This window comes from Ursus maritimus, unplaced genomic scaffold (assembly GCF_017311325.1).
Source record: "Ursus maritimus isolate PB19 unplaced genomic scaffold, ASM1731132v1 scaffold_5, whole genome shotgun sequence".
NCBI lineage: Eukaryota > Metazoa > Chordata > Mammalia > Carnivora > Ursidae > Ursus > Ursus maritimus.
In genome coordinates this window covers 76,980,624-76,994,090 of record NW_024426663.1, presented here as the reverse complement: position 1 = coordinate 76,994,090, position 13,467 = coordinate 76,980,624, and the positions used below count along the sequence as shown (strand labels likewise).

Sequence of the window (13,467 nt, the reverse complement as noted above, 5' to 3'; positions counted from 1 at the left end):
GACAGCCAGCGAGAGAGGGAACACAAGCAGGGGGAGTGGGAGAGGAAGAAGCAGGCTCCCAGCAGAGGAGCCTGATGTGGGGCTCGATCCCAGAATGCCAGGATCACGCCCTGAGCTGAAGGCAGACGCTTAAAGACTGAAGCACCCAGGTGCCCCATCCTTTTCATTTTTTAAAATGCTTTGGGAAGGATTGGAGTTAATTCTTTTTAACTGTTGGTTATATTCACTGGTGAAGCCATTTGGCCCAGGATTTTTGTCAGGAAGTTTTAGTTACTGATTTAATCGCCTTATTACAAGTCTGTTAAGATTGATTTCTTTATGATTCAGTCTTGGTATGTGTTATCTTTCTAGGGATTAGTCATGTTCATTAGGTTATCCAATTTATTGGTCAACAATTGTTTACAGTATTGTATTATAATCCTTATTAGTAAAATCAGTAGTAATGTCCCCATTTTTTTTACTTTTTTCCCCCATTTTCATTTCTAATTTTAGTATTTGAGTCTTCTTTCTTTGTCAATCTAACTAAAGATTATTCAATTGTATTGCTCTTTTCAAAGAAAAAATTTTTGGCTACATTGATATTCTCTACTGTCTATTCTCTATTTTATTTATGCCCAACCTCATCTTCATTATTTCTTCTCTTTTCTTCTGCTAGCTTTGGGTGTAAATTGTTCTCCTTTCCTTAAAGTATAAGGTTGTTGTTTTAAGATCTTTCTTCTTCCATGTTGTTCTTTTTTATTTTTATTTTTAAAATTTATTAATTTTTAATATTTTTAGAGAGAGCAAGCTCGCGAGTGGAGGGCGGGGGGAGTGGGATAGAGAGAATCTTAAGCAGGCTCCATGCCCAGAACAGAGCCTCATGCAGGGTTCAATCTCACAACCCTGATATCATGACCTGAGCCAAAATCGAGTCAGACACAACTGACTGAGCCACCCAGGTGCCCCCTTTTCTTCCTTTTTAATGTAAGCGTTTATAGCTATCAATTTCCCTGTTAGCACAGCACTTCTTGTAGAGCTTTTATCTGGGAATATCTTTTTTTTTTTTAAGATTTTATTTATTTATTTGACAGAGAGAGAGAGAGTGCACACCAGCAGGGGGAGCGGCAGGCAGAGGGAGAGGGAGGCAGAGGCAGAGGGAGAAACAGGCCTCCCACTGAGCAAGGAGCCCAATGCAGAGCTTGATCCCAGGACCCTGGGATCATCACCTGGGCTGAAGGCAGATGCTTAACTGACTGAGCCATTCAGGTGCCCCTATCTGGGAATATCTTAATTTCTCTTTCATTTTTGAAGGACTGTTTTCTGCATATGAAAATCTCAGTTGACAGGGTTTTTTTCTTTCAGCATTTTAAATATCTTATCCTTGCCCTCTGGACTCCAAAATTTCTACTGAGAAATTAGTTGATAAACCTATCACAAATTTCTTGTATTTGATGAATCATCCCTCCTTTCTTGCTGCCTCCCCAAATTTTCTCTTTATCCTTGGCTTTCAGTAGTTTAATTATAATGTATCTCAATTCAGATCTCTGTGAGTTTGTCCTACATGGAGTTCGCAGAGTTCCATGAATTTGCAAATTCGTGTCTTTAACCAAATTTGGGAAGTTTTCAGCCATTATTTCTTCAAATAATCTGCCTCTTTCTCTCTTTTCCTTCTGAGATTCCCACAATGAATATACTGACCCACTAGCTAATAATCTCAATGCTCTATCTTCATATTTGCTAACTCTTCTGCTTGCTGAAATCTGGGGTTGAATCCCTCTACAGCAGTTTCAATTCAGTTACTTTGTTTTCAAGCTCCATAATTTGTTTGGTTCCTTTTTATAATTACTATCTTTTTTTTATTTTATCATTTTTTCCCTATATCATTTTCCTTATTTCCTTTAGTTCCTTGTCCATATTTTCCTTTAGCTCTTTGAGCATATTTAAGACAATTTTTAAAAAAGTTTTTGCCTGTCTGATGTCTGTGTTTCTCCAAGAACAGTTTCTGCAGCCTTAGTCTGGTCAGGTGGTTATAACAAAATACCACAGACTGGGTGGCTTAAACAACAAACATGTATTTCTCAAGGTTGTGGAGCCTGGGAAGTCCAAATTCAATGTTCCAGAAGATTCAATTACTGGTAAGGGCCCTCTCTGTGGCTTGCAAATATTACCTTCTTGCTGTATCCTCATATGATGGAGAGAAAGCTCTGATCTCTCTTCCTCTTCTTGTAAGGATACCAGTCCCATCATGGGAGTTCCACTCTCATGGCCTCATTTAAACTTAATTATTGCCCGAAGACTGCACCTCCAACACCTTCATATTGGGGATTTGAATTCATATATGAATGGGGAAGGAGACACATTCAGTCCCATAACACTGCCAATTTATATTCTTCCTTTGAATGGGCCATATTTTCTTGTTTCTTTACGTGTTTTGTGATTTTGTTGTTGCCTTTGAAAACTGGGCACTTGAAAAAGTCACATGGACATAGTTTCTGGATCTCCATGAAAAGAGCTTGGAAGTTACCATTACATCTTAACAACAAGTACAAAGCTGAACAGACTGGAAAATCAACAATTCTTCTAGGATCTACAAGACAGGTGAGAACACAGGGCAAACCATTACCCCCAAGACTGGAGAGACCAACAGGTGATTACAGAAAATAACTTATTGGAGCAGAGATCCACCAGCAGAAACTGCTTCAGGAACAAGTTCCAGGGCAGGAAAACCCACCAACAATTGACAACTACTGCAGGTATGAACAACTCTGAGGGTTAAAAACTCCAGGGGACCTCATCATAAGAGGGGTGCCAAAATTTTGTGGAGATTTATTTTCAGGAGCTCAATGAGGTATCCTCAGTAAATACTGGAGGAGACTCTCCTCATGTTTCCAGGAAGGAGAGAGGAAAAGGAACCATCTTGAAATACAAGATAGCATTCTGTTCTTAACAAGGCCTACCCTCAGAAGAAACTAGTTAACCAGAGCTTAAACTGCTGGAGTATTCTCAAAGCCTAAATGTTCTGGGGGAAGGGAAATAGTCAACTCAACTCAGTCCTACCCTTCCATGTGGGAAGAAATACCCAACTCTGGCGCACCCTCACCACCCAACCCACTGAAGGAGTTAGGAAAAAAGATTTTAAACACTTGTAAATTGCAGTCAGGAGGCACAGGCTTAGTAAAAGATGGACACCTCATCATAGAACTATAGAAAACTTTCCTGCCACGCACACCTCACCACCACATTACTAAAGGCCCATTTACAGCAATTCCTTTTGTCCAGTTCATCTCCAGCTATCAAGAAAAAAATACGATGCATGCCAAAAGGGAGAAAACACATTTTGAAGAGAGAGAGCAAGCATCAGAAGCAGACATAGGCAGGGAAGCTGGAATTTTAAGACTGGGAATTTAAAACAACTATGATTAATATGCTAAGGGTGTTAATGGATAAAGTAGACAGCATGAAAGAACGGATGGGCAATGTAGGGAGTGAGACCAAAAGCCCAAGAAAGAACAACAACAAAATGCTAGAGATCGAAAACACTATAACAGATATGAAGAATGTTCTTGATGGACTTACTAGGAGACTGAACATAGCTGAGAAAAGAATCTCTGAATTTGAGGATATCTCAGTAGAAACCTCCAAAATTGAAAAGAAAAAAAAAAGACTGAAAAAACAATATCCAGGGACTGTGGGACAACTATACAAGGTGTCATATACATATAAGTAATAGGAATACCAGAAGGAGAAGAAAGGAACAGAAGATTTGAAACAATAATAACTGAGAATTTTCCCAAATTAATGTCAGACACCAAATTGCAGATCCCAGAAGTTCGGAGAGCACCAAACAGGATGAATTCTAAAAAAACCTAGTCGTATCATTTTTAAATTACAGAAAATCAAAGATAAGAAAATATTCTGAAAGAAGATAGAGGGAAAGACACCTAACTATAGAGGAACAAAGATAAAAAGACTACTACTGTACCCACCATTTATGAGGCCACCGTGCATCCAACATCTCTTCAGAAACCACGTAAGCAAGAAGAGAGTGGAGTGAAATGCTAATGTATTCAGGGAAAAAACACCACTAACCTAGAATTCTATACCCTGCAAAATTATTTCTTGTTTCTTTATATGTGAAAGTGAAGGAGACATAAAGACTTTATCAGACAAAGAACAATTAAGGGAACTTGTTGCTAGTATACCTGCCTGGCAAGAAATGTTGAAAGAACTTTAGAGAGAAGGAAAATAATATAGGTCAGAAACTCAGATCTTCATAAAGAAAGGAAGAGCATCAAAGGGTTAAGCAAAGGTAAAATTAAAACTTTTATCTTTCTTATTTTTAACTGATCTAAGAGATAACAGGTTGTTCAAAGTAATAGCAACGTCTTTGATTATATACGCATCTGTATTTCATATACACACACACATACACACACACACACACATATGCTTGTGTACAAGTGAAATGAATACAGCAATAACACATGACACAAGAAGGCAGGATTAGGATTATTTGGCTATTATAAGGGACTCACAAAACCCATGAACTGGTATAGTGTTACTTGAAAGTAGACTTACATTAGTTATAAATGTATTACAAACTCTAGGGCAACCACTTAAGAAAGTAATAAAAAGAAGTGTATGTGCTATGAAAGGAGAGTAAAAGGAATTATATGAAATTCTCAAATAAAACCTCAAAGGCAAAAAAGAGAATGGAAAACAAATATAGGAACAGAGAACAAACACAACAAATAGAAAACAGTAACAAGGGGCACCTGGGTGGCACAGCGGTTAATCGTCTGCCTTCAGCTCAGGGCGTGATCCCGGCGTTCCGGGATTGAGTCCCACATCAGGCTCTTCCGCTATGAGCCTGCTTCTTCCTCTCCCACTCCCCCTGCTTGTGTTCCCTCTCTCGCTGGCTGCCTCTCTCTGTCGAATAAATAAATAAAATCTTTAAAAAAAAAAAAAAAGAAAAGAAAACAGTAACAAACATGGTAATGTTAATTCAACTATATCAATAATCACTTTGAATATCAGTGGTTTAAATGCACCAATGGAAAGACAGCTTGTCAGATGGATCAAAAAATATGATTCGGCTATAGGTTTTCTATAAGATATCCATTTTAAATATAAAGACACATACAGAATAAAAATAAACGGAGAAAATCGACTATGCTAACACTAATCAAAGAAAGTTGGGGTAACTATATTAATTTCAGAAAGAACAAGTGTTAAAGCAAGGAAAGTTATCAGGGATAAAGAAGGGAATTACATAATGATAAAGGGGTCAGTCTGCAGGAAGACGTAATAATCTTTAAGGTGTATGTGCCTAACAATGAATCATCGAATTTCATGAGGAAAAACTGACAGAACTGTAAGGAGAAATAGAAGAATCAACTATTATAACTGGAAACTTCAATACCCCTCTGTCAGGAACTGATAGATCCAACAGACAGAAAGCCAGTAAGGATGTAATTGAACTGAATAACACCATCAACCACGTAAATATGATGGACATCTATAGAATACGTCATCCAACAACAAATACACATTCTTCTCAAGGTCATATGGAATATTCCTCAAGACAGACCACATTCTGGGCCATAAAACACATCTTCACAAATTTAAAATAATAACAGTCAAACAATAGTTGCTCTTCCAAGACTCACAATGGAATTAAACTAGGACTCAATTACAGAAAGATAGCAAGAAAATCCCAAAAGTCTTGGTGATTAAACAATAAACGTCTAAATATCACATAGGTCAAAGAAATCTTAAGAGAAATTTTTATATATTTTGAACTAAATGAAGATAAATACATAACTTATCAAAATCTGTTGAGTGTAGTAAAAGCAGTGCTTAAACAGAAATTTATAGCATTGAATATATACATTAAAAAAAGAAGAAAGATCCAAATTACTAATCCAAGCTTTCACCTTAGGAAACTAGAAATAGAAGGGCAAATTAAGTTCAAAGCAAGCAGAAAAAAAGAATAAAAATTAGAATGAAGTTGAATAAAAGAATAAAACTTAGAATAAGTTGGAATAAAACTTAGAATAAAAATTAAGTCCAGGGGCCTGGGTGGCTCAGTCGGTTAAGCATCTGCCTTCAGCTCGGGTCACAATCCCAGAGTCCTGGGATCGAGTTCCACATTGGGTTCCTTGCTTGACGGGAGGCCTGCTTCTCCCTCTCCTTCTGCCTGCTGCTCCCCCTGCTTGTGCTCTCTCTCTCTCTCTCTGACAGATAAATAAATAAAATCTTTAAAAAAAACTTAAGTCCAAAGTAAGCAGAAGAAAAGAATAAAAATTAGAATGAAGTTGAAAACAGGAAATCAATAGCAAAAATCAACAAGACCAATACCTGTTTCTTTGAAAAGATCAACAATATCAAAAAGCCTCCAGCCAGTCTAATTAAGAAAAAAAGGATTGGACATGGATTTCTAACAGGGGATATGAAAGAAGAGACATCATTACAAAACTTTTATTTATATAATGAAAGTATAATAAAGGAATATTATAAACAACTCTATGCAAACTAGATTGATAACCTAGATGAAATCAACCAATTCCTTGAAAGTTACAATCAACTAAAACTCAAGCAAGAAGAAACAATCTGAATAGGTCAGTATGGATTAAAGACATTGATCAATAATTAAGAAGTTTCTGGAATGGAAAGCACCAGACCCAGATGGGTTCTACCACACAGTGAAGGAGGAAATTATACCAATTCTGTACGATCTCTGTCAGAATATAGAAGCAGAGGATATACTTCCAAATTCATTCTATGAAGACACCATTACCACAATACCAAAAACCCACAAACAAAATATAAGAAAACAAACTACAGACCAATATTTCTCATGAGGATAAATAAAAAACCTCAACAAAATGCAGCAAATCAAATCCAAAAATGTATGAAAAGAATTATATACCACAACCAAGTAGGATTCATCCCAGATATGCAAGGCTAGTTCAACATCTGAAAATCAATTAACGTAACCCATCATATCAACAGTCTAAAGTAAAATCACATGAGCATATCAATAGATGCAGGAAATGCATCTGACAAAATCTAATACTCATTCATGATAAAAACTATCCCCAAACTAGTAAAAGGAGAAGACTTCCTCATTTTAATAAAGAGTATCTATAAATTCTTTATAATTCATTTAATGGTGAGAAACTCAAAGCTTTCCCAGGATCAAGACCAAGATGTCCCTTCTCATTGCTGCTTTTCAACATTGTATTGGAAGTGATGGTTAATAAAAAAGGCAGGAAAAGGAAATAAAATAAAAACAAAAAATTAAAAGGAAATTAAAAAATTAAAATAAAAAAATAAAATATAGATTGGGAAGGAGTAAAACTGTTCACAGATGAGTGTTGATTCACAACCTCAGGAGTTCCCCAGGTGAAGTATGAAACCCCTTACATGAAGGGCAAGGAGAGACAGAAGAGAAAAGACCACTCCAGATTGGTAGCTGGCAGTTTTAAGAAGCAAGGTAACTTACATACTAGGGTGTCTTGGGCAGCCATAAGACTAGCAGATCTCTGTATCCACCTGCCAGAATCTTACATATAGGCCTTAACAGGGTTCAGTCACATATCGAGTCCAGAGAGTCTCAACAACACATTACTCTCCCGAGGCTAGGTACTGAAAATGCCTGCTAGGCAATGTCCACAATAGCTAAATCGTGGAAGGAGCCGAGATGCCCTTCAACAGATGACTGGATTAAGAAGTTGTGGTCCATATATACAATGGAATATTACTCAGCTATCAGAAAGAACGAGTTCTCAACATTTGCTACAACATGGACGGCACTGGAGGAGATAATGCTAAGTGAAATAAGTCAAGCAGAGAAAGACAACTATCATATGATTTCTCTTATCTATGGAACATAAGAACTAGGATGATCAGTAGGGGAAGAAAGGGATAAAGAAAGGGGGGGTAATCAGAAGGGGGAATGAAGCATGAGAGACTATGGACTATGAGAAACAAACTGAGGACTTCAGAGGGGAGGGGGGTGGGGGAATGGGATAGACTGGTGATGGGTAGTAAGGAGGGCACGTATTGCATGGTGCACTGGGTGTTATACACAACTAATGAATCATCGAGCCTTACATCGGAAACCGGGGATGTACTGTATGGTGACTAACATAATATAATAAAAAATCATTAAAAAAAAAAAATGAAAATGCCTGCTAGTATAGAAAGAGCAGGCAAAATGTACATTCCAAGGGCAGGGGAAGGGGTAAGGCGCCTCCTATTGCTGGGGTCCAGCTCACGAGTCAACCAGTGGCCATGTCCTCTCGATGACCTCCTCCAACAACGACATGATAATCTATATAGAAAACCCAAAAGAACTGACAAAGAAATTCCTCTATGCCAGCAATCAATTTCCTCTATACCAGCAATCAACAAGTGGAATTTGAGATTAAAAACACAGTATCATGTACATTAACACTACCAAAATGAAATATTTAGCTATGAATCTAACAAAATATGTACAAGATCTATATGAAGAAAACTCTAAAACTCTGAACAAAATGAACAAAATCAAGGGAGTATGAAATAAATGGGAAAATATTCCATGTTCGTGGGGAGGGACACTCAATATCATCAAAATGTCAGCTCTTCCCAAATTAGTCTATAGATTCAATAAAAATCCCAATCAAATTATTTTGTGGGAATTGACAAACTGATTCTAAAGTTTATATGGAGAAGTGAAAGACCCAGAAGAGCCAACAAAATAATGAAGAGGAACCAAGTTGGAGCAATGATGTTACCTAACTTCAAGACTTACTACAACGACCAAGATAATATGGTGTTGGTAAAAGAACAGACAAACAGATCAACGGAACAGAAGAGAGATTCCAGAAGCAGACCCACCCAAATACAGCCAACCGATCTTTAACATGGAGCAAGGGCAAGACAATGGAGCGATGACAGTCTCTTTAGCAAACGGTGCTACAACATTTGGGCAGCCACGTGCAAAAGGATGAATCTAGGCACAGACCTTACACCCTTCACAAGAATCAACTCAAGATGAATTTCATAGGGTTAAATGTAAAACACACAATGAGAAAACTTTTAAAAGATAACATAGAAGAAGGGCGCCTGGCTGGCTCAGTCAGTGGAGCATGTGACTTTTGATCTCAGGGTTTTGAGTTTGGGCCCCACGACAATGGGGGTAGAGATTACTAAAAAAAAATAAAATATTCTAATTAATTAATTATTTATTTTGGGGGGATAGGAAGTAGGATTTATTGGTGGGCATGAATAGGGAGGGGGCAGTGCCAAGGATGTCATGAGTGCAGACCCTTCCATTTGTCCAAGGGGTCATGATTAGGGATGTATTTGACCCCACAGCCATCTGGGATAAGCTGCTTTTCAGCCACCATGTCTTCAAATTCGTCCACATTAAACTTAGTAAAGCCCCACTTCTTGGAGATGTCGATATTCTGGTGGCCAGGGAACTTAAACTTGGCCCTGCGTGGGGCCTCAAGCACATGCTCCTTGTTCTACAGCTTGGTACGGATGGACACGATGACTTGGCCAATGTGGACCCTGGCTACTGTGCCCTGGGGCTTTCCAAAGGCACCCCAATACCTGTCTGCAGCCTAGATTGGAGATAGCATGAGGTTAGACCTCAATGTCCACTGGAAAGGGCTGTCTCCAGGGTCCCTTAGGGCAACCCATACAATCAACAGACTGCATATACTACCAAGGAGCCTACTGTTTGCAGCCATGGCACACTGGGCTCCCATGGAGAAAGAGCACAGTCGGCTTAATTGGCTGCAGATAAGTAATTAATTTTTAAAAAGATAACACAGGAGAAAAGTCGATGGCCTTGAGTATGGTGATGACTTTTTATTTTTATTTATTTATTTATTTATTTATTTATTTTTCAGATTTTATTTATTTGACAGAGAGAGAGATAGCCAGCGAGAGAGGGAAGACAAGCAGAGGGAGTGGGAGAGGAAGAAGCAGGCTCCCAACAGAGCAGGGAGCCCGATGCGGGGCTTGATCCCAGGACCCTGGGATCCCGCCCTGAGCCGAAGGCCGATGCTTAACAACTGAGTCACCCAGGTGCCCCTGGTGATGACTTTTTAGATACAATATCAAAAGCATGATTGAGGAAAAAAATAATTGATAAGCTGGACTTGATTAAAACTTAAAACTTCTGCTCTGTAACACACACACTGTCAAGAAAATGAGAAGACCAGCCACAGACTGGAACAAAATATTTGCAAAAGAATATATCTGAAAATATAAAATATCCAAAATATTCGAAGAACTCTGCAAACTCAATAGTAAGAAAACAAAGAACTGGATTAAAAAGAGAGCCAAAGACCTTAATAGACACATTAAGGAAGATCTACAGATGGCAAAAAAACACATACAAAGATCCTTCACATTATATGTCCTCAAAGAAATACACAAATTGAAACAATGAGATGCCCCTGTGTGCCTAGTAGAATGTCCAAAATCCAGAAGGCCGACAGCAGCAAATGCTGGCGAGGATGTGGAGGAACGGAAACACTCATCGGTTGCTGACGGGAATGCAAAATGGTACAGCGCTTTGGAAGACAGTTTGGCAGTTTCTGACAAAAGTAAACATCCCCTCAGCATACATTCCAGCAACCATGCTCAAAAGAGTTTAAGACTTACGTCCACACAAAAACCTGCACATGGAACGTTTGTAGAAGCTTTATTCATAATTGCCAAAACTTGGAAGCCACCTAGATGTCCTTCAGGAAGTGAATGGATAAACTGTGGTCCATCCAATGAGCATTATTCAGCACTAAAAAGAAATGAGCTATCAAGGCATGAAAGGACAGGAAGGAAACTTAAATGCATATTACTAAGTGAAGGAAGTCAGTCTGAAAATCGCTATGCTGTATGATTTCAACTGCATGCCATTCTGAAAAAGGCCAAACTATGGAGGCGGTAAAGACACGTATGGTTGTCAGGGCTTAGGGGACAGGCCGAGCACGGGGGGATTCTAGGGCAGTGAAACTGTCCTGTACTGGCCAACACATGTTACTCATTATATATTTGTCCAAACCTATAGAATACATAGCACCAAGAGTGATCCCTCAAGTAAACTATGGAATGTGGGTAATTGTGACGCATCAATGTAGGTTCAACCTTTGTAACAAATACGCCACTGCTGATGAGTGATATTGATCATTGGGGAGGCTATGTGTGTGTTGGGGCAGCAGGTATATAGGAAATCTCAATTCTGTACTTTCTTCAATTTTGCTGTGAACCTAAAATTGCTCCAAAAACATAATCTTTAAAAAAAAGAAAAAAGAAAAAAACTAAAACTAGTCATCTCTCCCAGCCTTTGCAGACTAGTTCTGAGCTGTAACAGTTCTTCACTAATTAGCGGGCTTGCTTTCAGCCCAGGGATCAGATAGGGGTGAAAACTTACAATCTCTTTGTTCTTTTCTGAACATGTATCTCGGTTGGGCCTCATGTTGCTTTTTCAGCTGCTTTTAAATGTCCTGATTTCTCCAAGTGTCTCACCCCAAGCCTCTCCTGGGGGCCTTAGATGATACAATTTTCATGAGCAATGCCGGCTGTTTCTCCCTACTTGAGATCTGAGTGAGGCAAGACGAAGCCCAGTACTTCTGGCAGCCCCCAAACAGGCTAAACTTTACAAATAAAGGCTGCTCTGTTCTCTTCCAGATAGAAGGAATTGGGAACTCCACTGCCTCTTCTCCAGACTAGAATGTGCCCTGGGGAAAGGGAAGGGGCGAGCACAAAGTTACAAATGCCACAAAACTTTCCACAATTTCAAATGCGGTTTTTACTTTGAGTGTTTAGTTGCTGTAGATCTTTTTACTGTTTTCCAGAGCTTTTCTAAGCTTATTTTGGGTAGTTCCTAATAGGTTTTCTGTTTTTGTTTTGTTTTGTTTTCCTTTTTGTTTTGTTGATGTTTCCAAAGAGGATTGAAGGCTTGGAGTTTTTACCCTGTCATTTTGCTGACCTCCTTCCACTTTGCCTAGAAATCATAGACCACTCAATATGGTGATTATAGAAAAGAAAAAATATTTTTTAAAAGAGAAGCAAAATTGTCATTCATATGTTATATATATGTAAAGATTTTATTTATTTATTTGAGAGACAAAGATAGTGGCAGAGACAGCAAGAGAAGGGGGGGTTGAGGGGGGCAGAGGGAGAAGCAGACTCCCCCCCCCCAGCATGACCCTGGGGCAAAGGCAGACCCTTAAGCGACTGCCACCCAGGTGCCCCTCATGTGTTATATAAAAAATCCAAAGCAACAAATTCATTATTGGAATTTGTAAGAGACTTTAGGCAGCCAGCTATATACGAAACCAATACTTTACAAATAAAAATTTTTTAAAGATACCATTTACAATAGCTTTAAAATATGAAATATCTAAAATTAAACTCAAAAATATGCAATAATGCTATGGAGAAAATATGTGAAGAGTTATTAGACCTAAATAAACAGAGATACACTTTTAGCTAGGGCACCATGGAGTTACTCAGATCAGAGGGCTGAAAGCTATCTGCAAAGGGGAAGGGGGGAAGGGACAAAAGCAGGGAAAGTATGTATCTGTTTTGCAGAACAAGCAGCTCCCACCAAGGAGACACATGGCCAACCATAGACCATTGCATGAGCCAGTTCGGAGATGCGGACCAGTGCAGAAGCCCTGAGTTGCCCTAAAGTTACCTTTAGCTTATTATAATACTGAGATCTTCTGCGGGCAGGGCTTGGGGCCTTTTTTTTTTTTTTTTTTTAACATACAATGTATGCACTAGCGTGTTGACAAGCTACCGACAAGCTAGGTATTTGCAGTTGAACCAAAGTGCCTAACAAAATATGTGTAAGTTCCCAGATGTATCCAGCTCCCTGCCCCCTAGCACACTGAATAAGAGCTTCCTGCACTAACCGCATGGGAAGACAATGATTTGACAATTAACCTCCCCGTCTCCTCACTTGAAGCAAGTAATAAAAACTTTTTGCTCCAACCAAGAGACTTAGCTAATTGCCTGATGCCCCGCAAGGGGCAGACGCTTTGTGTACGGTGACAATACCGTGGTAATGGATGAGAATCAGTATGGTGAAGCTATCAACTTTCCCAATTTGCAGATTCAATGAAACCAATAAAAATCTCAGCATTTGTATTTACAAGTTGGCATGATGATGATTATTCATGTGAGCTCATTATAGCCAAAATACTTGAACAAAAATTCGTGGAAGGATACTTACTCTATCTTAGCAAGAGTTCGTTTCCTGCTATATTAACACGAGGGTGGGGTATCCGTGACCCCATTCCTTGCTACAAACTGCCTCCATATCTACCCTAAATACTTCCGAAACTGCTCGTTCACTTTTTCCCATAACTTACCTTCTAAATTCTGTATGATTATATTCATGGCTTATTGTCTGCTCTCTACCGCCCCATGACCGAAAAAAAAAAAGTTACCGAAAGTAATTAACTTTGTTTTGTTGAC

The 13,467-nt window shown here is 38.8% G+C and overlaps 1 long non-coding RNA gene and 1 other non-coding gene across 2 annotated transcripts in view; both read right to left on the bottom strand.

The window, feature by feature from the left end:
* Positions 1-4,817, bottom strand: part of LOC103679976 — a 32,295-nt gene extending 27,478 nt beyond the window's left edge. Inside the window, exon 1 of the long non-coding RNA XR_005832576.1 lies at positions 4,755-4,817. This is a non-coding gene — a long non-coding RNA (uncharacterized LOC103679976). The remainder of the gene's footprint in view (positions 1-4,754) is intronic.
* Positions 4,818-9,643: 4,826 nt separating this feature from the next.
* LOC121100847 lies at positions 9,644-9,777 on the bottom strand. Its single transcript, XR_005832634.1, has one exon. It is a non-coding gene; the product is annotated as a small nucleolar RNA SNORA70 (small nucleolar RNA).
* Between the last annotated feature and the right edge of the window lie 3,690 nt (positions 9,778-13,467).